General features: G+C 37.4%; 1 long non-coding RNA gene across 1 annotated transcript; it reads right to left on the bottom strand.

Moving 5' to 3' along the window:
* Window positions 1–3,734: 3,734 nt before the first annotated feature.
* Window positions 3,735–12,068, bottom strand: LOC138067040 (uncharacterized). Its single transcript, XR_011140711.1, has 3 exons — window positions 11,980–12,068; window positions 11,612–11,680; window positions 3,735–3,817 (listed from the first exon to the last, which is right to left on the bottom strand). It is a non-coding gene; the product is annotated as an uncharacterized lncRNA (long non-coding RNA).
* Between the last annotated feature and the right edge of the window lie 15,651 nt (window positions 12,069–27,719).

Here is a 27,719-nt window from a genome sequence, read left to right as displayed (position 1 = left end):
TACAGAAAGGCAGAATAAAAATTTTGTATGACCCCATCCTCTCCGAAACATTAAGTTCTAACAAGAAAAGTTATTCCTGAAGAAATTCTGATGCAGAGACGTGGAAAAGCTCATGGATTTGTTAGGGAAAAAAAATCAATACATATGCATTTGTGTTGAAAGACTGAATGCTATTACTGATCTCTTTCTCAATTTATTACAAAATTGCCTCCAAACAATAACAGTAAACAAAATACCACATCAATAAGCTTTTTTTCAAAGTAACATGCAAATAGTGTTTTTAAATAAAGTTAATTTAATATTTGATTACATTATTTATTCATCGTCTACGGTCCACCCTTGCGGAGAAACACTGTTAATCAAAAATGACTTCTTTGAATGCAAACCACATTAGCATTCCAAAGGGACATTTTTTTCTCTTCCTTTCTAGTATTTCTCCCTTAACTTAATATTTGTTTTATGTATTTTTTAAAATATTACAAACTTTTATTTTTTTTTTTTTTACGTATTGAGTCCGAAGTCAGAATTTTGGCACTGCGCTGTTGATTTAGAAAGTGAAAGGTTTATTTATGGAGTAGCAGCAATGTGTGTACTGTTCTAGATTGCAGAACACAAAGACTTAGTAAGGTAAAACCTTCAGAACACTTTTTTTTTTTATTTAAATTAAGGATTATTTTTAATTACATGGTTAATTAACCCCTCTTTCTCCAACCTAGCTGCCAATATAGCCCTTATGACTCTCCCTCTCCACACAAGAACAAAAAAGAGAAAGGCTAAAAGACAAAACAAATGGAGAAAAAAGCAGGGCAGTCTTGCAGAGAGTGGAGGCCAGCACTTTGCATGGGCAGCTAAGCAAGAGGGTGGGTGCTCTTTCTAGAGAAGGGCAGAAACCATTGCTTTAGAAGGTGACATATGGAGGAGGAGCAAAACCTGCTTTTCCTCCCTTTCCTCCTCCCCTCGTGATGGCCAGGGAAAGGAGGGTCATGTCTGCCTGGCTGAAACCTGACTCAGCCAGCCCCAGGTATTCACAGCGATCTGATGGGCTCAGCATAGGGGCAGGAGATAACTCTTCTTCAAGTCAAACGTTAAAGATTTAAACATATAGATTTCAAAAGAATTTAAGCACACATTGCTTCTCCCTATTTAGCATCTATATGTGCCAGATTTCTGTTTTGCTAGATTAATTGACACTAGTAAAAATATTTTACTGCAAGCTTTACAAAAAGTTAATATAGTGACGTAAAATCCTTGTTGATAGAAGAAAATATACATGTTCGGCTCCTAGGTGGATTCAATAGACTGTTATTACAGGCAGTGTTTTATAGGCAGGCAAGCAAGAAAATATTCATTCTATCACTGAGACATCTAATGGATTTTCCTTGCCTAAGGGTCTGACCAACCAGGTCCCAAACTGCAGTAAAACCCCACCCTACTGCTTTTCTTTTGCTTCTCTAATACTTATTAGTTGTTCTAATTATTAGTAATGACTCAGGAGCCTGGGTAAGAGGCATGAGATACAGATCTACTAGGTAAGGCCTTGCTCTTACACAGCTACTTCATTAGCAACAAGAGACACAAATAATAAAGGAAGCCAACTAACACCAAACTGGTATTATTTTACGGTAGATTAATATTGTTTTACAATGCTTAAAGCATGAGAGGAAGAAAAGGGCTTGTGAACTTCCAAGTAAAGCATTTAAAGAGAATGCAGAATTCTCTGTATAACTACTGCACACAAAATATTAAAGATCATAGTATATGGTCAACTACATCACCATGCACTTGACTTATATGCTATTGGACAACTTTTCAGATTCTTCACATAGCAGAAGGAAGTTAACAATTATTTCTTATTTATTTAGTCATTTTTGAAATTGTGCCTACAATAAGTGCTTAAAACCTCTTAGAAAGGAATATTTTTCTTTGCAAACTGTAGAAAACCACTAATCACTACTACATTGGTTTTAAACTCAATGGATTTGGCAACAGAAATACAAGATTTTAAAGGTATTAATGAAACTATATGTAAAATACTTTTATTTCTGAAACATTGTATTTTCTTGTTTACACATATACTATACACAGCATGTTTGGAATTATTAGAAGGGCCTCAAACGTAATGCTGTGTGCTAACTACATCTGTTCTGTTCATAATAGAGAAATATAAACATCTTTGGATTCCATCTTTTAGTATGGTAAACACTTTGTACCTAAACAGCTATCCCACATTCCGAGTTTTCAGGTGGTCATGTCACTCTCAGTCATTTCTGACTGTCATAGGCACCCCCATCTGTATCTAAGGTCAACTATGGTGTTTTGGAGCTTCATTTGTTAACCTTTTTCTTCCTTGTTATTGCAACAAGCGTTTGGTTACTTATACCTTTTCCTGTACTCACAGTCAAACTGCAAGTATGGGGGGATGGATGTCTTCTTTTTGTTATAATCACTTTTGGAAAAAAAAATATATTTTATCACATATCACATAACATATTTTATCACATCTACAATTCTAAAATTCTAATACTTTTACTAATATTTAGCATCTACTGTTTGAAAAGCTGTCAAAGGAGAGAATCGTCACTAGTCTGCCTTACATAAACTAAAGGAATTAGTGGGTGCTGGGGATAGGCAGAAGGAAATTGTCTATTTTTTAAACTTACAGAACAGTGGCATATCAGTGATTTTGTACCAGATAAATTATTAAAGTTGAATTCATCCCAGACAGATCCAGCTCTAGCTCCATATTCTTCTTGTACTTTATGCCTCTGTCCATACATGTATAACACTAAGGGAAGCAAGCATTTTAAAGACTGTCTTCAGACAACAGATTCTTTTGGTTTTTGAGATCACAACCTAAATTTAAGACACTCCCTCTGTGCACACTGGTAATTTTGAATCTTCTAACTTCCCATTATATGTACTGGAATAAACTGAAGAGAAAATATGGAGAGATTATGGTGGAGGCTCAAGCTGAAACATTCCACTGTACGTTCTGAACTCTTTACTCTAATTCCTAACATGTGATGCTGAATCCTCTCAGCACCCCAGCTGTACTTTTCTCAAAACATAAATACTTATTTTTCAAGCACTTTACTTTTTACTCTTGGAATGTGTCACTCAACAATTTAGGACTTTTCTCTGCAAATTCACCATTTAAACTACTCATATTTACTGATAAGCTGCAGAACACTTGATCTTGTGATAGAAATTTTAGCCATCAAATTTAACAATACCGTAGGGCTCATAACCAATAATTTCCTTAACTGTAAATTGTCAAACTTCTTAAGAATAATGGTATGCAAGCACCTCAGCAATGTATTCATCCAAAAACGTCTGTGCAAATAAACCTTAAGCAATTATGTTGTCAAATCTTCAACATGGAATAACTTCTCTATATTCTTATCAACAAGACCCACCAGCAAATTACAGCTTCCACTTGATAACTTATGTCACATGGACAGCTGCATAACTTACCTGTGATCAAGCAATCTGAATTGCACCCTGATCCAGGACAATGCAAGTCATTTCTACATATTTTTCTCTTTTCCTATTGCTACCTGCTCATGTCTATTAGACTTCAGTGTTCTTGCATTAGGACTGAACAACTGAAACCCTCAAGATTTAGGAACACAAATTGCATTTTTAAGCTAGGTGGTTTCTACATATCTGTTTGTCATTTGCTTTTATTTGCAATTCAGAAATACTATTTCAGAAATGCTTAAGAAAATAATTACCTGGATTGGATAAAAACGCATCTCAGTAGCAGATTAAATTCCAGGTCAGCTCCAATATATCACATTTACAGCCTGAAAAGGTGCTGGCAAAATAAAGGAAAAGATAAGTCTTTTTAAATTCCAGAAAGGAAGTCTGAACATATACCTCTCCCCTGTACTTCTTTTTCAAATAAAAAAGTGAAAGCTAAAATACTTCTTTTTTTGCCCAGAAAAAAGGTATTCCAGTTTTCCCTGTCATCAATGATTGCCTTAGTTAATTCAGAAAATCTTAAGTTCCCTTGTCAGTATATTCAGGATTCCCATAATAAAAGATTCAAAAATCTATTCACTTACTTTTTCTGTATCTGTCATTACAGCATGTTAGATTTTGGGGAAAATGTCACTTAAAAGTCTTACACATCCTAATAAGGGAGAAAAGATGTGGCTCATCTTAAGTGACATAACTATTGTATATATTTAACTTCAGACACTGTGGATGCATACTAGCTTCATATAAATTAACAGCCCAAGAAAAGAGAGGGCTGGAGAACACAGATACACCTCAACTGTTCCCAGTACGGCCTGATTCTGAAAATGATCCAGGGAGAAGTTCTCCAAAAAGAAACAAGCTTAGGTTGAGGATTGTTTCATTATTTAGCAAAAGAGCAAGCCACAACGGAGAAGAATGGGCAGAGCGCTACTTGCGCAACAGGAATATTAAAGATATGGTGACTGCATATTAGCTACGGGCTATAGCTTCAAATTAAAGTAGGTACTGAAAGAGGTTACTAGACCAAATTTTGAAAGCAGTACCTCTGCTTTTCAGGGCAAGATATGATTCTATGTTACACAAAGACAAACGTGCTATACAGTTTGTATGAGACAGTGTGTTATGTTGCTTTCTTTATGCTGACAATTGCTCATTTTAATTTACATGTTCAGGCTGTAAGGCCAGCTGTCTTTCAGGACTATTTTCATATTTAACATTTGTGAAAATAGGGGAAAAAAAAAAAAAAAGCCTCCGTGAACTTTTAATATGTGTTTCACCCAGGAAAATACAAAGTCCAAACCTAATACACATTCAGCACCAATCTAATCAGTAAAGGACAATGATACTGAAGGATATAGAAAAGGAATAAACAAGGACACCTTGCACCATCCTTGTGGTAACCCCAGTACAGCCAGCATAGTTACACCACTCCATCTCATACACTACCATGCATTTTGGAGAAAACAGCTTAAAACTTTCAGGAAAAAAAAAGTTTGAAAAGATAAACGTTTTTATGAGGGAAGAGTTCCCTAGAAATGCACTCTTATTAACAAAAATAATTTCACTTTGCAAATATACATTGTTTTACAGCTTTCTGACTCAAACCATGAGGCAAAAGAGCACTAAAGGAGGTTTCTATGTTGCTGAGGTGAAACAGGCCTTCTACTGAGAAGAGGAAAGAAACTGGGTTATAAATTTACAAAGAATATGTTGCTCAGTCCTGCTCGGAATTATGTTTTGTCCCCCACCTCCTTCCTTTCTTGGACTCACTAAATTATTAACAGAAACCTAATCCATTGCCAGATCACCAAAGCAAGAACACTTACTGTAAAGAAAGACAAGAGAGAGGCAAAGGCTGCTAAGATAAAATAGCATAGTGCAGCTTCTATATACAGCACTCACCTGTATGAAATACATGTACATACTACAAACACTCACATACACATTTGTATATATACAGGAAAAATAACAGATGCCCACCTGTGGGAAAGAAGCGCTAAGCACAACATTGCAACTGCATAATGCAGTTTTATAGCACCACAACTATCTATTTGAGATGATAACACAGTCATGTAAACATTTTGGAGTTACAGTAGGTACCAAAAGACAACACAATAAACGTAAACACATGCCATACTTCTGGACAAAGTAACACACCAGAAGACTGTGCTGCCATTCAGAGGGACCTGGACAGGCTGGAGAGGTGGGCGGAGAGGAACCTCCTGAAGTTCAACAAAGGCAAGTGCAGGGTCCTGCACCTAGGCAGGAATAATCCCATGCACCAGTACAGGCTGGGGGTTGACCTGCTGGAAAGTAGCTCTGCAGAGAAGGACCTGGGAGTGCTGGCGGACAACAAGTTAAACATGAGCCAGCAGTGTGCCCTTGTGGCCAAGAAGGCCAATGGGATCCTAGGGTGCATTAGGCAGAGTGTTGCCAGCAGGTCGAGGGAGGTGATCCTGCCCCTCTATTCAGCCCTGGTGAGGCCTCACCTGGAGTACTGTGTCCAGTTCTGGGCTCCCCAGTACAAGAGAGACATGGCACTCCTGGAGAGAGTCCAGCGGAGGGCTACCAAGATGATTAGAGGGCTGGAGCATCTCTCCTATGAAGAAAGACTGCAAGAGCTGGGCCTGTTCAGCCTGGAGAAGAGAAGATTGAGAGGCGATCTCATCAACATGTACAAGTATCTGAAGGGGGAGTGTCAAGAGGATGAGGCCAGCCTCTTCTCCGTGGTGCCCAGTGACAGGACAAGAGGCAATGGGCAGAAACTGAACCACAGGCAGTTCCATCTGAACCTGAGAAAAAACTTCTTCACTGTGAGGGTGACAGAGCATTGGAACAGGTTGCCCAGAGAGGTGGTGGAGTCTCCTTCGCTGGAGATATTCAAAAGCCGTCTGGATGTGATCCTGGGCAATATGCTCTAGGTGACCCTGCTTGAGCAGGGAGGTTGGACTAGATGATCTCCAGAGGTCCCTTCCAACCTAAACGATTCTGTGATTCTGTGATTCTGTGGACCAAGATTGCTAACACACCAAGTCTCTGAAACAATTTCCCCTGCTGCTGGAATAGATTTGTGCAGAGTAAACATCTGCAATAGGCTCCGGTGAGCAATGCAGCGGGCATCAGGGTGAAAGCTGGCGACTGTCTGATTTCTGACATGTGAAGCTACCACAGGCAGCGGGGACTGCTCATGGCAAGGCTTTTAGGAAAAGGAAGGAAAAACACAAAAAAAGGATCAGTGAGTTTTTTTCTTCTGAAGGAGGGGGAGAAAACATTACTAAATAATCTGAAATCAAAATGCATCCTGATTCCTAAAGAGAAAACTATCAATTTTTGTAGTGGTAAGCCAGAGGATGTTGTGTTGTAATATTTAAACAAAGTTTGCAAGCAGCTGGTGTTCAGTTAGACACACAATCAGAAGGTCTGTAACAAAGGGGAAGCAAAAAGAGAATTTAAATAACTGTCACATTCTGAAAATTCTGGCAAGCAACCTGAATTCTGAATATTATTCTACATATTTTTAATGGCTCGTTTTCCTGTTATCTTCAACAATATCATTAGTAAAGGCCTGGTGGAAGAGAAGTTCAGCATATCCATTAATTGGGATAGCATATAATATTATGTTATGGTTATGTTTTATGTGTTGTCAATGCAGACTATTGGCTTTATGTGTGTGTGCGCAACATATGCAATAGGTTATGTTCAAATTTGTAATTTAATCAAACTCTATAATAGAGTACAAATATTTGGGGGCTACACAGGTGAATCTCAGTGCTCCAGGAGAAGTTTGCAAGTGTAATTATGGAATTTACCGCAGGAAAGACAGAGTCCACGTTTCTTAAGAATTTAGGGTCTAGTATTTGGTAACAGAGTTGAAGCAAAGTCTTTACACTGACCAAATTTTTCTTTCCTTCAATGAAAACTTGAACTTGAAATGAACTTTGTAAATAGAACACCTTGACGCCTGGTCTATTCCCATAGGAGCTCAACACATGATTGCACCGAGGACTTTATAAAGGAACTGGGAAGAGTCTTATGACTTAGCTGAAGTCATACTGAAATAGTCTTTACTTTTGGGAATGGTATGATGTTGATCAGGGTGGGTCGACAGAGAGACTGATTTACGTACTCCTTTTCAAAGGACTGTGTTTCAGCGATGTGTAACTCTCTTTACTGGCTACAGCGAGAGCTGAAGTGCCAAATTTCAGGTGGTCAGCGTTAGGCAGTGAAAATTGTGGCCTCCTTTTCACTTTAAGAACTCTCTTAAGACAAATTGCATTATTTGTGTCCTTGCATTTTTCTGGAGAGTTTCCTTTTAAGTAGGAGCTTTCAGACTGTACGGTTTACCCACATTTCTTCCTTTCTTTTCAGTACCTGCTTGCCAAAAGTAAAGCAGCACTACTTTTGGAGAGGATACTTGCTGTTTGCCCTCAGAGTCCAGGAACCTAACCTGAATTCCTGACAGCAGATCCCACTAGTTTACAGTTAAATGAACTTCAGTATGCAAAGCCCGTTTTTTAAAATTAATTCCCAGTTCAGCAGTTTTCAAGTTCTGAGTATCATAAAGTAAAGAGAAGCCAGCAGAGTAAGATAGGGAAGTTATCCTCATGGCCCTTCTTTAGAGATTTCATCTAAACCCTGGGGATTTGTTGTCAGAGTTCAGTCACATGAACCTGGTGGCACACAACTATAAGCCTATTTAATAGTGTATCTGCTCTTCAGAAGAAAACTTATTTGCAGCTTTGTGCTGAACAATACTGAGGAGCCATCCATTCTACTTTAAATCTTTTGGTGCTTTCTAGATAATGCCTTTCATTATCTTATAGGATGGGTGAGCACCGAAAAAACTTTTCTGCTTTTTTTTCAAATCAATCTGTCAAAACAATCCTTTTGTAATTAGACAGGTCAAGTAAGAGATATTTTTCTGCTAAGTTTAAACATTTTAAAATGTTTGGACGTTTTCCCCAGTCTTCATGGTATATAAATATATTAAGTCATCGGACCTTTTCATTATTTTTCTTCATTCTCACATTGTTTTCACAAGTATTTCACTTTTAGTTTTAGAAACAATTGAAATTTAATTCTTATATTCCTAATTCTGCTGGAGGATATTTGGAAGAGCATTAGATCATGTTTACTATGCTATTCTAAGTCAACAGAAAGAGGAGAGATTGACAGTCTCTAAACACATATTCATTTCTAAAAATATGGAACACTAATTGGCACTAACTAAATCTTAAAAGAAAAAGCAAACTAAAAATCAGAAGTCCCAATGGTGCATGCCATTCTTTTTAAATTAGCCTGGTGGCTGTCAGAAAGTAGGTAAGAACAGGTTGGAAATTTCTGACTTTTATTCAGAAATTAGTAGAAAATATCAGTACCAAAATCAGTAGAAAATATCAGTACCAAATTGTACGTGTATGTTTGTTTGTCTGCATGTACATACACATATATGCATAAATATATATATAGATAGGCTGATTTATACCAGTTTTGCTACTGGTGGCTAGCTGTCTACATTTCTAATATAGTTCATAGCAGCCCATCATCCAGGGATTTAGGTGCTGGAGTACAAGATTTATGATCAAAGCAGATAAGACACTTGGATTTCAGACTCTTTTGTCCTTGGCTAAAAAGTTGTTGGAGAGTCTTAACCCTGACAGTCTTTCCTTTTACATAAATAACTGCAATACTGAAGATGAGCCTTGACCTTTGCTGGGCCTGGTGAACACTCTTACCATTGGATTACAGTCAGTCTCTGTTACTGTCTTTGAATGAAGACTTCCAAAACCTCAGTTTGGACGTTTTGGGAAACCTCCCATAGAATAACAAAAAAGTAATCCCAGGAATTAGTCATCCCCTATTTTTTGTTATTACAGGGTTTTTTTTTTCTGTTTTACTCTTGGGCTATGATTGCCATTAGGCATTTTCAAATTTTCCAAAGTTATTTAGGCAGTGTAAAGTACAGATAACGGTTAGGTGTGTTCAGAAACATCACTAGGTGAATCTCACATGTTTATGTGCTTTAGTACTTTTAAAGAGCTGGTCTCGCACAACCCAGCAAAACAGTGGGGATTAGAAGCCAGACTCTCAAGAATTCAGACCAGAAAAGCAACATTAAATCAGGCTTTTTACTGCTAGGAGTGTGATTAGATACAAACTTGACAGCAGCACTGGAAACAGCTGGAACACTTCTATTTAAAATCATATACGGTGCAGAATGGCACTGTTTTTTGATTGAAGATTCTTTATAAACCCAATACATGTGTTTGTCATAAGGTAATTATACAGTGTGAACATCTCTTTGCATGATGACATCGTTGTTCTAACTGTGCTCAAGTATTAAATATATTTTCTATGCGTTCATATGAATCTGGATGAATTCATATATGCTCACATGTTACCATTATAAACTATCTGACTGATATTAATTAAATTAAAAGTAAATTTAAATAGTAAAAATAGTTACAAGATACTATGCTTTACATGGTATGCCTTGGTTTATGATATTATTTGTTTGTTTGTTTCTTTGTGCTCATGGATGTGTGGGAGATTCATATTCCCTTATTACCCACATATATCACTTCTGTCATCTGTTCCCTGTACTTCTCATTAAAGGCCTTATTTAAGCCCCCACAAATCTATTCTACCTCTTTCACATCAATTAGAAATTATGACATACATCTTAATCAAAGGTATTAAAATACATTTCAAAAGATGACAACCGAAATAGAAAATGTTTTGTATGTATCACCATCATTGGCTTTCCAATCATACAAATTATTCTCAAATACTTTATTTTATCCCTGACCATCTTTTACACGTGCGCAAAGCACAACGAAAGTAATACACTCAGAAATCTTTAAAAAAGAAAGAAGAATAAATGCTTTCATCTGCAATGACCAAAACTACACAACCTTTTTATTAACATACTGCCATTGCAAAGATAAATATGTTTAATTTTCGTAATTGCTAATCAATATATGACATGCCAGTTAAATATCTTCTATTTATTATCTCCAGATGCTCCATCATCAAGAGACCACAAGTAAAACTACCATCTTGTTTGGCCAGGTCTCAGCTGACAGGCAAATGAGACAACGGTAACAAGGGAAATAGAGGACAGAAGAACTTAACTAAGAGCACGTTCAGGTTTCCTAAGGAGAAGGATGCCAGAGCTCCTCCTTGGATGAGAAGGAATACAGCATGACATTCTGCGTAGCTAATAGACCCTGCAGGTGTGCCTGCACTGTTTTTCTCGTGCAGATTTAGATATACCCTAAATTATGTATCAGCTAGGATCAGAGGTAAGCACAGACTCTCAGACTCTATTCAGAGTCAGTGCCATAGCTTTAATGTTTTCAAAAAGAAAATCTTTTTTTTTTCTAACCATTTTCATCTTTGCTACCGTTCTGGACTTACTTTCTCACAGAATATTCCATTTCTCAACTTAGACACATAGCCAAGATCCATGCCAGGATTTGAAAGTCTGAAATGGGACATAACCAGAAAAGAATAGCCTGAGGAAAAGAGTGTGAAACTCAAAACTAGTCCAGTCTTGAAAGTGCCAGCCAGTTTTCCTTATCTTCAAGCTATCTGAGCTATGAATACCAGATGGAATGAGATGACTTAAAGCCTTGAGTTGAATATTATAGTCCCAGGGAATGGTGGTACTCAAGACAGATCGCTGTTACTATTACCATTTCATTTGGAGACCCTTAGGCTCCTCACTCCATGCACTTGCCACTGTCAGTTCCTACCCAAGACGGGACGAGGTAAGCAGGGTCTGGGCCCTGCAGCAAGTCAGGATCCACGGCAAGCTGCCAGCATCAGCCACAGCTGCCTCCAGCAAGAGAAAGAGAAAATGCCCAACAACTATGTCTCGTGCTGAAACGTAGCTGGAGGGTTTACTCAGACTAGGTCAGAAATGCGGCGTTGTTTAGACTGCTTTCTCCTCTCCCTAGTTTGTACTCACAAGCCTGCTAAAAATACAGCACTGACTTCTGTTCTTTCTTGGTAGCCATGCACTTTAAAGGTTTTATTATAACAGGTAAGGCCATATGTATTTAAGAATCATTTTTTTTAATCACAGGCATGGTTACCTCTGACAATTCACCTTTGGATTGCTCACCTTGTTATCCATTCTTATGGTATTTATAGTATTTCCCATCCGAGCCTTATAAAATTGATACATTCCCTCCTGAAACATAAAGCAGATTTCAAATTCAGTAGTTTTAGTTTATGCTCAAGGAAGTAAACATAGGCAAATACTGAAACACAGTTAGGAGATCATAAAACATAATTTTTCCCCATCTCACTTCACTCCAGCTATCTGCTTCTTTTCCTTGGTGTACCCAGAAGCCGGGGAGGAGAAACAAAGAGCAAAAACTGGGGTCCTTCCGCTTAAGAACGGCTGCTGGAGGGATCAGTTTGGAAGCTCTAGTCTGAGATCATGTAGCTCAGCCACGCTCACCCCCACCCCAGGCAGAACAAACTTACTAAGTGCAGCTCACAAGACTCTCTGAAAACTAAAGTCTGCCGGAAAGAAGCAGCTCTTCCTGCTTGCTGTGATGTTATTAGCTGCCTCTGAGGAAGGAGTGAGCACGTCCCTCCCACTCAGCAGCTTCGGACTCACTTTTCACTAAACAGAGCTTGAATCTCAAAGGGTTGTTGATCTGTCAAGCGGTTTCAAACCAGAAATGATCAGGCAGGTTCAGGTTCCTCCCCAGGACTGCATCCTCATTTCTAATTTTCACATTTTATGCTTCATGCAGGTGTTAATTATGGAGATGAAAGCCAACTTGTCTTTATTCATCCATTCTTAGCACATACACAAAAGGAAAGTAAAAGTACATATAAAATTTGCCAAAAACGGAAAAGGCGGATACAGCTCGAGGAACGGAAATTAGAACAGTGATTGATGCAGTACAGAAAATAGTAATATTCTAATGCAGTAGGATTTGGTTATGCAAATTTTCTGACTTTGTCTGATCAGGACATACGTAAAATCAGATTTTGGAATTCCATTAGATTTGCTATTATGACTAGTAAAGACAATGTGGAAAACTAATTTATAGCCATAGTTAACAGTATCATTGAAAGAACTACAGCTTTCATACAAATAGCACATAGTTGGTTTTTAGGTTAGTCGGCAAAGTCTCAAAGAAGATTAATTAAGATGATTTTAAATTTCTGTGGGCCTCCTTCAGATGGAAAAGGATTTTAATTACAGATAAAGTGATTGAGGCAATTAATAAATAAATACTTGAAAATGGTGTGCTTCCTGTAAAAAATATGCTTATTTGCATGGCCCAGCATGGATATAGAAATGGATTTGTATCCACCAAGTATTTTGAATGATTGTTGCTATCTCTGGCTGCGAGGAAATTGAAATCGTGTAATACTGAAACTAGAGCTGCGCACCCTCTAATGAATACAGCGTTTGCAAGAAAAACACTGTTTTCATCATATAAAAGACATTTACAAATTCAAAGCAAAAAATTTGAGGTAACAAATAATTCGGAAGGACAGACTTACAAAGAATGATGTGATACCACCTTTTAACAAATACGCAGTCCACTGATCAGTGCAGGTACCCAAAATTTGTGAGACCTAGGTTTCGTTACCTCCTCTACCCGAGAAAATTCAAACCTACATATCTTACTTCCTTTGATAACTCCCCTAAACACTACCACAGGAGGTAGCGGAGTACTATTTTGAAGTAAGCCTGTTTATTTTTTTAAAGCTCCCACTCACTGTTGTTGAAACTGTTCCACATGTTATAAATAATTACACATTCATCGGAGAACTATAATCTAAACATCAGGCTGGAAGGCATTTCTGTGATTCACAGACTTTTTTTGCTTTTCTTTTTTTTTTTTTTTTAAACAAAATGAAACAGCTCCATCACATTCAGTTAGACAGAGAGAAAAAAGTTTGTCTGCCTGGTAGAATGACAGTAGAATGAGAACATCTGTTTGCGCTTCCTCTTAGCATAATCTTGTTAACATAAATAAGAGTGGCACCAGCAGCCTTGGCTTTCACATGCACTAAGAACCATCATGCAAATTCTCCACGGACACAAAGTAGGTACATTGGTGCATACTACGGTACTATTAAAACTTACCGTACCACTTCCTCACTAGTTTTATTCAGGATGTTAGCTAGAGGTGGATGTTAATATGTGCTATTGCATGCACCTTCACTGTGCATACCCCCCAAAAGATATCTGAGAGACTGAATACCTGGGCTCTAGACACCTCTTCAAAACACTTTCAAAAAGGATGAAAAAAATTCTTAGGAAATAGTCAATGTTTTTGAACACAAAAGACTAGAGATTGGCTTTGTGGGGGTAAGAAGATTTATATGTCCTTAAACTGGAACAGTTTGATTCTTTGCTCTTTGTTTACTCTTTACAAAAAAATTGTGTTGCACTTATGTAATCTGCTGTTATCAGTGAAGTTACCTCAATATTGATGGAGAACAGAAATTGGAATTTAAGATATTTTTGTTTCTGTCAGTATTATATGCTGTTAACAATGTTTTGTTTCACCTGAAGGATTATCTCAACAGAAGAATCAGTGCTGACTTTCATGGTGACGTTTGGGGGACTGTTGCAAGTAAAAAGAGCTCATAAAGTAGAGCTGTGCACTCACAAATTCCCCCTTTCCTTCAAAAAGCTAATTACTATCTGAAAACAATTCTTTTGAATGTGCTGTGCAATGTACATTATTCCCACACATGATATGACTCATATAAGATGAACATAATTTTTAAGCAAATATAGTTAGTTTTTTTAAAATTATATTTTAATAAACTAAAGCATGGAAAAAATTAAGTATTTTTAGCCAAGAGAAGTTTTAGGACCCAATTTTAATTTGTAATCTATGCAACCGACTCAAAGTCAATGAAACTCTGAGATTTTAACAATCTCACATTTTTATTCCAAGGGCCAAAGGAAGCCAAAAAAGAAGACGAGAATGTGTTTAATCACGTTACTCTTTGTGTTTCCTAAGATGTGGACATAATCCTCCTGAAAATAAATTCGTGCTTTAAGAGTGTCCGATTTCCAGGAAGAAAAAGACCTCTCAAAATTATGCCTAGTGCTGGATTTCCTTAAAAACGTCTACCTCAACGTTAGGAGTGACTGTATTTCTGTTCTGGGCAGGAGAGAAGCTTTTTCCAGTGCCTAGATCTCAGTCCTCTTTCACAGGCAAACCGTCCCACCCGGGCTCTTCCCACTGTTCTGATTTGTCACGTCTACTCCAAAGTCCCCTCTTGTACAGATAACTCACATCATTACGCTTTCATCACACAGGGATAACACCTATGTCTCTTGCAATGCACCGACGTCAGCCTCACATAACAGAACACCCTGGGCACATGTTCCATGCTGATCCAGGCACTCAAGGACTCATTGATTTGGGCCATCGCCATTGCAGAAAAGCAGTGTGGAAGAACTCCAAATCACCTTTTCTTTCTGTGCACATTCTGCAGGTAGCTTAAGTTAAACATAGGCTTCACATAAAAAAATATACATACATATATAAGTCTCAGTCCCTGCTTAAGGTTCATCAAAAATCTGGTCTGTTCAAGGTCACAGAGCTTTCCTCTTGCTCCCAAAGTTTCCAGTGTCCCGGAAATGTTTCTCACCCATTCTCACACGAGCTTACTTTGCTAACAGAACTTTAGGCATCAGGTGCTACTTGACTGACATTTTATAAACAAAATCAGTGAGATTTTATATCTTGTGTTAATTCGTAATGGCTACATGCATTGAATTCAGATTGTAGCCTTCAAAGTTTGAAATGAGACCTGCAGTGTCTGTATAGCGTATCTCCTCTAGGATATCCATCAGGGATACTCTGCTGTAATTGATTTTAACTTTACAAGCCATGTTAATTCAACTGTAAAAGCTACTATCAGAACTAACAGGAACAAAACAATGTCTAAATAATTGGAGGAAAAAAAAACTTGATGAACATATACAGTAGCATAAATGTATTTATTTATTACCTAGAAGAACGGCTGCTACTTTATGTAGGAAACTTCTCACTGGCTTTACCTAATTGGTAAGCACCATGTGAACACAGAAGCTGTCGAAACCTTTACAGAGGGCTAAACACTAGGACATAAACTTCTGACATGTACAGAAGCCTCGGTAATCCCTTGGCATCCTCAATGAGAAAAAAAAAATAGTCAGAAGAGATGCATGTTTTTCAGATTGCTGAAATGTTGTTGTATTCATTGGTGCAGGCTTTTTGGTGTATTCTTGGTGCGTGCCTTTTACTCAGATTCATAACCAAAGGGTGACAGACAGTGCTATTAAAAATGAAGCTCATCTGGCTTACCTAAAACGTGGCACAAGCTATGAGTTTGCCCTGAAAACCTAGCTGTTCCTTAGCTTCCAATTTGCCCAAAATGGAAAGCGTGCTTTTTAGTTAATGTTTGAATTACTCCTGTAGGAGGGAATAATTTGCAAAACTGTACCAACTGCCACATTTTTGAGAAATTTCACTAATGTAGGCCTTTAGTAAACTGTGCCTTAGGTTTTTTACTGGTCCCTGGTAGCTCTCAGGAAACTTTATAAATAAATGGAGAAGAATATGTTATGAGAGGGATTTATGAGTTGCTGAATTAAGGGAAAACAACCATCTACTGTGAAGACATGTCCAAGGATAGTACAGATCGGCATGCTGAAAAACAATAGTGGATATAATACAAAACGGCAATTTTTTAATAAACATTTTTGTGTCTGGGCTCTAAATTAATATTAGGAACAGAACAGTAATACTCAGGTCATAACAGTAACTTAACTGACAATTCAAAGGCTTCTTGAGTCAACCCACACATATTTCACCAGACTTCAAGGGCTGCTTTTAGGCACATCGACCGAGATTCTACGCTGTAACTTGATTCCTAGAAGATATTGTCCAGATACAATCAGAAAGTAGCATGAGATCTGTTTTTTCTTCTAAGGTATACAAAAAAAGAAAAGAAAAGAAAATTAGATTTCATCTGCAAGGAGTATTTTAAAATTCAATACGCTACAGAAATGGCCAAAAACTATACTCATGAGACTGGCAGAAAAAGCTACTATTTTCATTCTGCAATTAAATATTTATCTTGACTTCTGCCCTTCCAACTTAAGAGCTCATAAGGAAATGCACTCTAGCTATCTAGAGTGTATTTGCTTTACAGACATCCAAAACCAGCAGGCACCTGTCATGTGTCTCCTTCCTTCTACTCTGCTGTGAAGATTCCTAGATGAAATCTGTAACGCTCTTCCTGTTGGACTGAGATAGAGACTTCAGGGAGGTGACTTGCCCTCTTCACTCAGTTAAAAGCATCAAGTGAGCTGGGCAGCTGGCTATCAGTCAGTGATGAGTTACTATTAGAGCAGTACACAGGCAAGGCAGGTTGGAATCCGATTGAGAAAAAAGGTACCAAATGTGAGAAGAAAAACTGTAAAAATCATATGAAAGTATCGGGGGAAAAGCATTGGCTTTATATTCCTGCCGAGATAGAGAATGAAATACAGCATAACAGACTGTAATAAATGATAATTTCAGCTTGGAAAAATATAGTTTTACTTATTTCTAACCTACACTAATGACACATAAAAAAATAATTCCACTGACAGCTAGAGAAAATGAAAAATTATTTATACAGATGATTTAGCCAAGGTGAGATGAATACGCTGTCAGAAAAACAGGAGAAAAAATGAGGTTTTGGAGATGAAAAAATTCTCAAACCATCCCTTTGGAAATGAGGATTTTAATAAAACTATTGTTTTACGCATTAGAAAATGAGGCCATCAGGATATCTTATGATGTATTGCCCTTCAATAAAAAGAAAGCGCACTGTGGGAGGTGTTAGGGAAACTAGATGGGAATTCAAGGCATAGGGTGAATAGAGAGACAAGAAGGAGCAACGAGCATGGATGGAGCATTTCCCAGCAGCTTCCAGGAGGCGTGATACCAGGACTAGAGTGCTTGTGTTCTGACAGAAGGAATTAGATTTTGAATTTTCACCAAAATTTCAAGGTTTTAAACATGGAGAGGAAAACCAGAACACAGAGTTATTGGCTCTGAGTTTACTGCCCTGGTGTAACACCAGCTCTTCATCACTTTTTTTGACCATTTTCTCTCAGGTGCTGAGAGCTGCCATTTCTGCAGAAATACCATAGCTGTACCATGCAAAGTAAGAAGGAAGGTACTGAGAATGCACTTTATTAAAAGGGGAAAAGCAGCAAGTTCAGCATTTACTAGATATTTTTCCCATATGAGGTATAATCCCACAGACATCCTACCTAAGGAGAGTTTATATTACATTTTCTCCAGAGAAAACACTCTATTTTAGCTAATAATAAGGAATTAGAAGGCGACAGTAGTATTGTAAGGAACAATGACATAATGCAGAAAAGAAGGTGCCTGCATTTTCGAAAAGCTGCATTCGTTATAGAAAAATACCACAGAAATAAAAAAAATTAAAAAAAAGTGAAAATTCAAGGAACTGACCATACAGGTTGATAAGATACTGAAGTAGGGATCCTTCACACTGGAAGCTGGCAGAGCCTCCCTCTCAAAGAGTCACCTTAGGTCCAGTGGACTCAGCAGCCTTTGCTTTTATCATGCTTCTTTTTAAGTCACACTACATAAAAGCCTCTGGAATAGGAACCTGTGGAAGTGATAGCGTAAGGATATGTTTTTCTGGACTGTGGAATAGCTGAAAGACAGCTTTCAGAGAACAACCATTAAGTATATCAAACCTGATCAGCTCAGACAAGCGATCTGTGCAGACTGACACCACTGAACAACACAGTATGCCCAGACTCCCCTTTTTCTCAGCTCCTTAGTCCCCCATGTTATATCTTTTTTATTTTGCTTTGGGAGATGCTGAGAACTACTTCAACCTATGCATATAATTAAAATTGCCATGATATAATTTTAAGCAGTAGTGCGACTCCAAATTTGGATGTTTGGGAACTGATGGTTGTAAGTACCACAGAGAGTCTAACTGACCGACGCGATGCATGGACACTGCTTGCGTCCAGCAGTGTACACAGGCGCATAGCTAAGTGAAGAAAGGCCAGGCTCACAGTGAGTATAAATACAGAATATCTGAAGGTCTTTATCATCTCCAGTTTCTATCTTTATACAACTGTTTATCAGCTATGTTAAGTATTTGGAGCTGATTTGCATTTCTATCTTCATTTTACATGCAATGCTTTTTTCCCCCCACCCAAATCAACAGCATTTAATACTCCTTCCTTCTCTCTCTTACTGAGTTGTTTGCCTTTCCCGAGGCACTTGTCAGGTGCTGGAAAGACAAGCAAGCAACTAAGTCATTGTTAGAAAGCTGAAGTTGTGCACTGCTTTGTTGTGTCAAATTATTTGGCTTTTTCTTCTAATCATATGGAATTCCAAGTGCTACAAAGACCACATTTTCTCTGAAGGGGACTAGAGAAAACAGCTATTTCCACGTTTATCCAGTCACGCTTCTCTGTTCCTCTGCTGCTATTGCTCTCTCATGGAAATAAAACACAGAATGCAAGAAAGGACTGCAGATGCCCCGTGTTATTGCAACAGGATAAAAACAAGTAACCTAATGTTCCAGCTGCACCCCTCTTGCAAAATACTGTAGAGTTAGCAATAGGCAAGACACTGGTTATATAGTACAGTATTTGCAGCCAGGCATTCTAAACAGAGAAGGCAAAGGGAAGGATTTTCTCTGTCTAAACTCTTCACAGTATTTCATAATTGTATGCATTTTTTAAATCCTCTTTGCTGTTCTCTTTTGTCTGTTTGCACTTCTCTCTGTGCTACTTGCTAGCAAAGTGGGAACAGGGTCAGATAATCAAGTAAAATACAGAACAAACACAGGTTTTAAGGTTCTAGAGTTTTCATAAAACAGCTGGTTCTTTCTCTGTTTATTTTAATGTCTGGATTTGTGCACTTCCTTGTTTCAGCCAGGTAGGTAGCAGGCATACTCTTATTCAAAATATTTGCCTTGTACTGTTTCTAAAATCAGCTGTAAATGAACTGTGACTGTGTAACTGTCATGGGAGCCTGTGCATCCTACTGTCGAGAGAAGAAGAGAAGCTCAAAATAAAAAGAAAAATGTGAAAAACTAGGAAAAAAGAAAGGCTAAGACAGAATGCCTTGTAGGTAGCTTCTAGCTATTAGGAAGTGTGCTTTCTGCTTTGGAAAGCGTACTGAGGCAGTGTTAGGAAGGAAGCCAGATATACTGAAAAGCTGGCATCACACAGACCCAAAACCCAGCAGGAGGTCACTCAGCAGTACTAATATGCTGAAATAGCCGTCCTGCTGTTCAGACATAATATACAGGGTAACTGTTGAAATTACTGAGTTTTCTATTTTAAAAATTATGCTTGAATTTGAAGTTCATAAGGGTGACCTTTACACTGATGTCCTTTACATGGTCTGACTCCTGAAGCTGCTCAAGAAATTAATGTTTGTTTGTCTGAACTATGCCTGCTAACACAAGTAAGAGGGTATCTTACTTTAAGTACTTTACCCTGGCCATGGGCTGAGGTTAAAAGGTAATGTTAAACTGCAATAATTGTTCACATGGCCCGAATACTTAAGAGAATGCTGTATGCCCTCTCTTATTCTCCCCTCGAATAGAAACCTTTAACTCTGACTCTCTACTCAGCCAGAGTCATGACATAGCAAGCATGTCCCTAAACTCTTCACCAGGATCCTGCTCCTCAGTAGCTTCCAGGACACAGCGCTGAGCCTGACTACTTCCTCTTCCTCTGAAAGTAGCAAATGTGACATGCACAGCACAAATGTGGGATATTTCCTCTTATTTTTCAATCAGTTATTTTTGAACACCAAAGAAAAGTAGGGGATGTGAAGGGTAATTTCCTTTTCTTTGATTCCTAAGTTCCCTTGATTTTAGCTGATGCACACATCTGATCAAGTAATTCAATATGCTAATCAGTACCAGAGAGACAGCAGTCCGCTCTGTCAAGTCTCAAAATTTCAAAACCTAAAATAGTCAAAGATGTATTACCATCATTCCTATAAAACTATGATGACTGAGAGTGTTTGCAAAGTCACTTACACCTTCAGTACCTCTCATCTCAAGCTGGCAGCTTTCCACGTTAACCATCAACTTGACTGCCAGCACTATTTGCCACCAACAGATCTAGTCCCTTGTTTCTCTGATCAGACTTTATTGTTTCACCATGATCATCTTATGAACAAGTAGAAATAAACACTAAACGGAGCAAAGCACACAGGTTTCCTCAAGATTCCTCCCTAGAAAATTAGTTTATTGTGCAACTAGGTTGGTTTCTAACTTTAGTAACTTTTAGCCCAAGAAACAATTCTCAGAAGTCTTCAACTTTATACTAAGTGCTGTCCAGTCAGAGTTTTATTTAACTGTTGATTTTAACAGGAGTGGACTTAAGACAACACCAAGCACTCTGAAATTTCACCCTAAAAGGGATCAGTTAGTGTTTTCTCTGTTAAGTTCTCCAAGGGTAAATGAAGCTTTTGGCTCAGTGGATGCCGGCACACAATCCTAGCAATGCTTTTTGTGTTCTCCGTAGGCCTGCTGCGCTGGCAGCTCTCTCTCGCCCTGCCTTGTGGGCAGGCTGTCGAGCTGGAGCCAGGGCTGTGGAATCCTGAAATACGGTGCCCCAGGTCGCTCCTTACCCTCTGTTTGACGTTCTTATAGCTGCAGGATGGAAAGAGAAAGGGGCCTTTGAGAATATCATCAAAACGTACAGGAACTTCATTTCAGCAGGACGTGCAAAAAGAATGTGAATTTAAATCTTGCCAAAAATTATACCACACAAACAGCCAGAAACGATTTTCAGAGTGTGACTTTCAGCTTAACTATCCTTAGCATCACATAGAGATATCTTCAGAGGTCTCCATCGACATGGAGACGAGCCTCAGCAAAAGTGTCACTGCACGTGACCTGCTTATGTCTGCATCAATGTCCTCCTTTCCAACAACTATGTGAAGCTTATCGAGACACCCCAAACAATGTGTGTCCTCTACTCAAGTGAAAGTAAGCTTCACTCACATCTTCTGGAAGACTAAAAGCTAATTAAAAGATTCTTTCTTCAACAAAAGTTACTTCAGGAAAGAAAAAAACCTCTAACATAAAAAAAGCAAGAGGCGTTGGCTGACAGAAGCAATGAGGTTATTAGCAAGAGAATCAGAAACACTAAAGGTAAAAAAGAAAGAAGATAAATTAAACATTCATATTTTATCTCAATTTCTGAAATATATGTTCTTAAGCCTACTTTGAAGTACGTGATTAAATTTTCCAAAACCTTTTTATCTTTCCTTGATTGCTAAAGTTTTCTATCAGTGCAGAGCGTGTAGCTGATATTGTGTATCATCAAACTTGTTTCTTTATCTTCAAAAATAACATCTAAACTTGTTATGAATAAACATAAACAGGGTGCCTGTTCCTCGTTTATTAAATATAAGCTGTAATAGAGAGAGAGAGAGAGAGAGAGAGAGAGAGAGGAATGAGAGAGAGAGGAAGAGAGGGAGAGAGAGCACACTCTGTAGCAAAGCAGCAATGGAAAATGCTGTGTTCTCAGCTCATGAAGAAACGTAGGCTACTGAATTTGGGGCATGTGGAGGAATATGTGGCCTGAGATGAAGAACAAATGGGGTTTTGAAAAGGGAGGATGACTCCAGAGAAGTCTCATGCTAACAAAATGACACATTATTTTTACCTGTATATTTGGTGGCCTTTCTTTCAGTATGTAAAGAACTGTGAATGGTGATGTTGCTTTCTTGAAGTTAGGACTCTGAGGGTGCTGGTAAGTACAAAATGCAAGAGAAATGTAACCACAAAAATAACCAAACAAAAAAAGCCTCGTAAGACCCATAGCAAAATATTCCAATATAATGCAACGTAAATGTATCAATAAAGTATAATGAACAATTCCACATTGCTGCATAGCTATGTAATTTACAGAGTTGCCATAAGATAATAGTTTTGAAGAGCCTGCCAAAAGACTGGTAATTTGCATATAATTGTCAATAATGTTTTCCCATTTACTAGATGGAGGTTTTGTTTTTCATAGGATAGAGTTATTGGAATTCAATCTGCAGTCTCTATTTTCATGACTTTTCTATACAGTACTGTATTATTTAGAAATAAACATGGAATTTTAGATGCCGTTTTCTAACTCGTGCCCCAAGGCAAAAAATACAGATTACCCTTTCACTAGAAATTAATAAATAAAAATAAACAAAATAATATAAAAAGAATCGAAAAAATTCACTTCTTTGGGTTTTAGGTCATCTATTTCTAAACATTCATCCAATTATTTATCTACAGTTCCAATGAAGTAAACATCCTTATTTATCATAGAGCAAAGTCAGGATTCAAATTCTGATTTATTAAACCCATGGAGTTGAATTTATCATAATTTTGACCAGTTAATGGCTACATTAACACTAACACATTTGGAGGTGAACGACTGAACAGCGTTAAAAGCGTATTTATATTTAACATCATGTTTGATATGGGATAGTGATTTACAGTATCACGAACAATATTCTTTCTCTGCAGAAGTATAACTAGGAATGAAATCCTCGTCCTATTGAAGTCATGGTAACCCTCCCACGGACTACCAGTCAGAATCCAGTCAGGATTTCAATACAGAAGATTTATTTAGATTTAACTCTTACTTTTTTTGTCTTTCATTTTGTCCTTGGTTTTTGTTCCTTAGGTATCAGGATAGCAACAAGCAGGTGATGGATATTTTCCATAGCAATCCTACCCATTTCTGTACTTCACGTTGACTTCAGGGTGGAAACTTGCATAAAGTTAATAAACCATAGCTGATATTGGGATCATTCAAAGGATTAAATAATCAGATGCTAACATCAAATTTTAAGAGATTAAATTCTGCCCTTATTTCATCATTTGGTGAACACCAGTGGCAATCAATATTCATTCTGAATCCCTTCTTTGGCAAAATTGTGACTCATCTATACATAGTAAGCAGGTTTCAGAGCATGATGCAAGAAATGCAGCTTCCATAGCCATTTTTTTCCTTAGGAATTAAATTAATTTAGTTTATTGTGTAAAGATACTTTATATCTCATGTAAAAGTAAATATATCCTATAGCATTTCCATGACATTTCAGGTATATATTGTGATTTCTTTATTTTATCCAGCTAATCTGCTAAAAATACATAAGTTGTATAGCACATCTTATTGCATAATACATATTTGATAGAGTAAACTGATCTATCACAAGACGTTGTAGTGAATAGTCACTATTTTGTTGGGGAGGTTATATAGTTAACTCATGATAATATATGTAAGTATACAGGACATACAAAGTATGTATTTGCCACCTGAAAGCAGCAAAAAATATTTTTACTTAATTATCCACTATTTCCTCAGTTGTTTCTAAGAAACCACAAATAAGATCTTTTCGTCCTTTTTCATGTATTGTGGCAGAATGAATAAAATAAATACCAATCTTATACATATGCACACAGCCACTACAGTATACTTTTTTCTTTTACAACAGTACATCTGCATTTTGTGCATCTCACTTCTGTAGTCTCTGCAATTAAGTATGTAAATTTGAAAGCTTCATCTATAAATGATTTAATAAATATCTCTGTAGCAATCTGTGTACTTATACTTTCCTGACAGTTTGCAACTGAATGAAACATGCATGCAAATAAGGCTCACACCTTTGCGTATGAACTGAAGTTTCCAAAGTTTGCAAAACTCAGGCAAAACATGCTATCACATAGTACAGTTGCAGTCTAAATTTGGAGTCTTCCAAACATCAAATGATATCTCTTTAGGGGGTTTCCCTAAAACATCTAATCTGCTTTAGCTTTAAAATGTGTGTGTTTCAGTGCACCCTTCAAAAGGAAGGGAGGAAATGCAATGAGTGCTTCCATGTTTAACGCTTTCTTTTAGTGTTCTTCTAGTCAATCTTCTCCAAGGCATAATTCATTTGACATTCATGGATAGCAACGTTGCTGATATTATAACTTCTGCCTCCATAGATGAAACAGCACAAATACTGAAAAGTGTGTACAAATATAGACTTGATTGTAGTCAGGTATCAGTAACCTTCTTTGGATGCTTGTTCCCTAACACAGTATGACCACACAATACCTTTGTAGTTACCAGCGAAGTGCAGTGGAAATACATAGCTTCTCAAACAAATCGTATAGCACAGCGTAGGATGATTCCCTACTAACTTGTAGATATGAGCTGCAAAAAAGGTCAAGCCTCACATCGTCCTTTTAAGATGAGATGAACACCGGCTCTGAATAGAAAGATTTAATACCAGTGAGCACCTACCGAGATAAAACTACAGGGAGGATACTGCTTCAAAAATATAACCCTTCACTCCTTCATCAAGATTTTAACTTTATTTACTATTCTTCTGCCTCAAAAGAAAAAAAAAAAGACTAGGCTCTGCTGAAATCTTATGATTGTATAATACTTCTTTCATAAGTAATAACTCTATGCACAGCAGTGTTTTAATACGTCAAGTGTAACTTGGGCTGTGTCCTTTAATCTATCACATACTGCGCGCATGCTACAAAAGAAATAAATAATTTACGAGCACAGCTCTATGTGATATGTTTGATATATGAACCCTCCTCTGAAGTGGAATATATGCCATATATATTATGGTACAAAGATATGATTTTTTTATTGCATAAAAAAAACTATTTAAATTTTATTCGTCTTTCATGACACACTAGGTGCCCATAGGGCATTGAGTATTGAGACTATTAATAGAATATAGATTTTTTTTTTCCCAAGAGTAGTCCATTATCTGTAGTATCAGTCAATTTGTGAAAATATTTGTGAACACTGGACAAATTTAGTAATTACTCAATCAGTAAAAATGGGATTTCTTTCCAGAAAACTCAAAACAGTCTCTTTTGACATTGCTAAGAAAAATACATAGACTTTTCACTTCAGAGTATTTCTAAATATATTGAGCTATTTTTATTCAAAAGAGAGAGAAAGAGAGAAGGTAGGGGATAGTAAAAGACTAACTGACTCAAAAAATAAAATACCATGGTGGTACACTTCTCCATCTTCTCCCACAAGCTTTTCTCTTTAATACTGCCACTATATGAAAGACTCATTGCTCAAAAAGCTACTACTCTCGACTGCCCCTCTTAGACACCAAATCCCTTTCTGCTACTTTTCGCTCTTCTTGGTTCCTTCATTTTAGATGGGTTTGACAATTGTCCTATCTTTACAGGGCCTTGTCAGTAGTCCATTCCTCCCTTCCTTAACCTTGCTGTTCATCCCAGCCAGAGATGCCATGGCCTTCGCAGCCAAAATGCTTTCTTCTCATCTGTCACTGTATTCCTGGGGGACAGTTTCTGAGTGCTTTGCAACATTTCCTTCCTTCTCTCCTCCCTCTTGTATGTCTTTTTTGTTTGTTTATTTGTTTTTTAAAGATACGTCCCTTTCTGATATATGTAGTAAAGGAGAAGTCCATGACAGTGGATGACATGCAGCGCTTGTAGGAGGCAGCAAGGCTAGAGAAAGACTTCTAGGGGAGCTAAGAGCGAGTTAAAACAACAGCATAAAATAACAGTCAGAAATCCTAAAGCTAGCTAAACCCAAGAGAGATATTAAATGTGCACTTTGATAAACTGTACAAGCTTTACAACTTCTGCCTCACTCCCACAATGTCTTAGGAACAGATTTTATCATGTGTTGTTTGCATATCAGACATCTGTAACTCCATAAAGATGCCCTAGAGATCAGTTAAGCAGCAATAGGAATGTTTTTGTGGGTATGTTGGGTTAGGGGGTTCAGCAGATGAGAAAGACTTCAAGAACAAAGCAAAAACGGGAAGAAATGGCTAATGGTAAGAACAATGGCTATTCGGGAGCATCGACTTGGGGGTTTCTTATCCAGCTTGTAAATAGCCGACATTTTCTGACAAACTTGCTGTTTTTTAACAGCTGTAGTTTCTTAACAAAAGTGTTTTGTTTTTCATGTCTTTTCTGTAAGTTTCAATTTTTAATGTATTTCTATTACACATAGACACCTGAGAAAGAGCCAGAATCACTGTTACAGTTTTCATGCAACACATTGGCCTTTTAGATACATTTTTGTTAATTACTTTTCTTGTTAACAATAATGCCTAGGTATCCTCACTGTAGCTCCTTCAGGTGAGCTCAAAAGAACAGAATTGAACACTCCAAAAATACCATACAAGCAGCAGATGAACTGCAGTGACAAAAGTTGTTTCAAAAGCAGACAGGACATATTAAGTGCTGGAATTAAGAGTTCTTAGGTTATATTGGTAAAGCACAGCTTATGCGGGTGGCCTTGTTTCAACGCAGCAGTGTCCCAAGATACCCTTCCTTTCACTGAATTTGGCACCCAAAACCTTATGTCACCCTCTTTTCATAAGCTTTCCTTACTATGACTGTCTTCTGTGTCTGCTCACAAGTCTAAAGTCGTAGTTTATCTACATATGAACAGTTTTTGCTTTGTACCAAGGTGAATAATATCCAGGTGAAAAATACTATCTTCATTTCCTGCTCTGAAATAGAAACTGATTTCTTAAGTTTTATGGGTTCACACTGGAGAGATGAGTGGGTAAAAGCTGCTCTAGTTTTCTTAACAATAATGTAAATGTTCATAAGACCCTGGTGATAAAATCTCTAATGCTGTTATACTTTTTACAGCCAATACTGCATGTTTCTAATAATTCTGAAAAATGCTTGGATGGCCTGGGTTCCTTCAACATTTTAATTGCCCTGTGAAATGTCATGATTGAGAAAGACCTAATGGTTATATATACTAGATGTATTAGAAAATGCCTATGAAAAGTGCTGGAGTTAGGAGATAACATCATTAAAGTAACTAATTTCAGATTCCTTCCTTTATAGAATATTATGAAATTGTTGTGGGAGAAACTTTCCTTCTTTTCCACTGATAGTATTTGTCATAAAATGTAAAGATTGTTCTCCTCTATTTTTTCAATCCATCAGTACAGAAGAATAACATATTCTAAAAATATCATATTAAAAAGGGGGGGAAAGCGATTATTTCTACTATAGGAGTTGTTACAGTGCCAATGTTCATCAGTTTTACAAGATATAGTGACTGTTTTAAATATGGACACAAAGCAGCAGCTCATGGCACTTGCTAAGAGTGAGTACTCTGTCTCACTGCTTGTCTCTTTATGCCTTCTCATTTTTACAGTATCAAA

Source organism: Struthio camelus, chromosome 4, assembly GCF_040807025.1.
Source record: "Struthio camelus isolate bStrCam1 chromosome 4, bStrCam1.hap1, whole genome shotgun sequence".
Taxonomy (NCBI): domain Eukaryota; kingdom Metazoa; phylum Chordata; class Aves; order Struthioniformes; family Struthionidae; genus Struthio; species Struthio camelus.
Note: the sequence above shows the minus strand (reverse complement) of the source record. Positions and strands in the feature narration are given on the sequence as shown.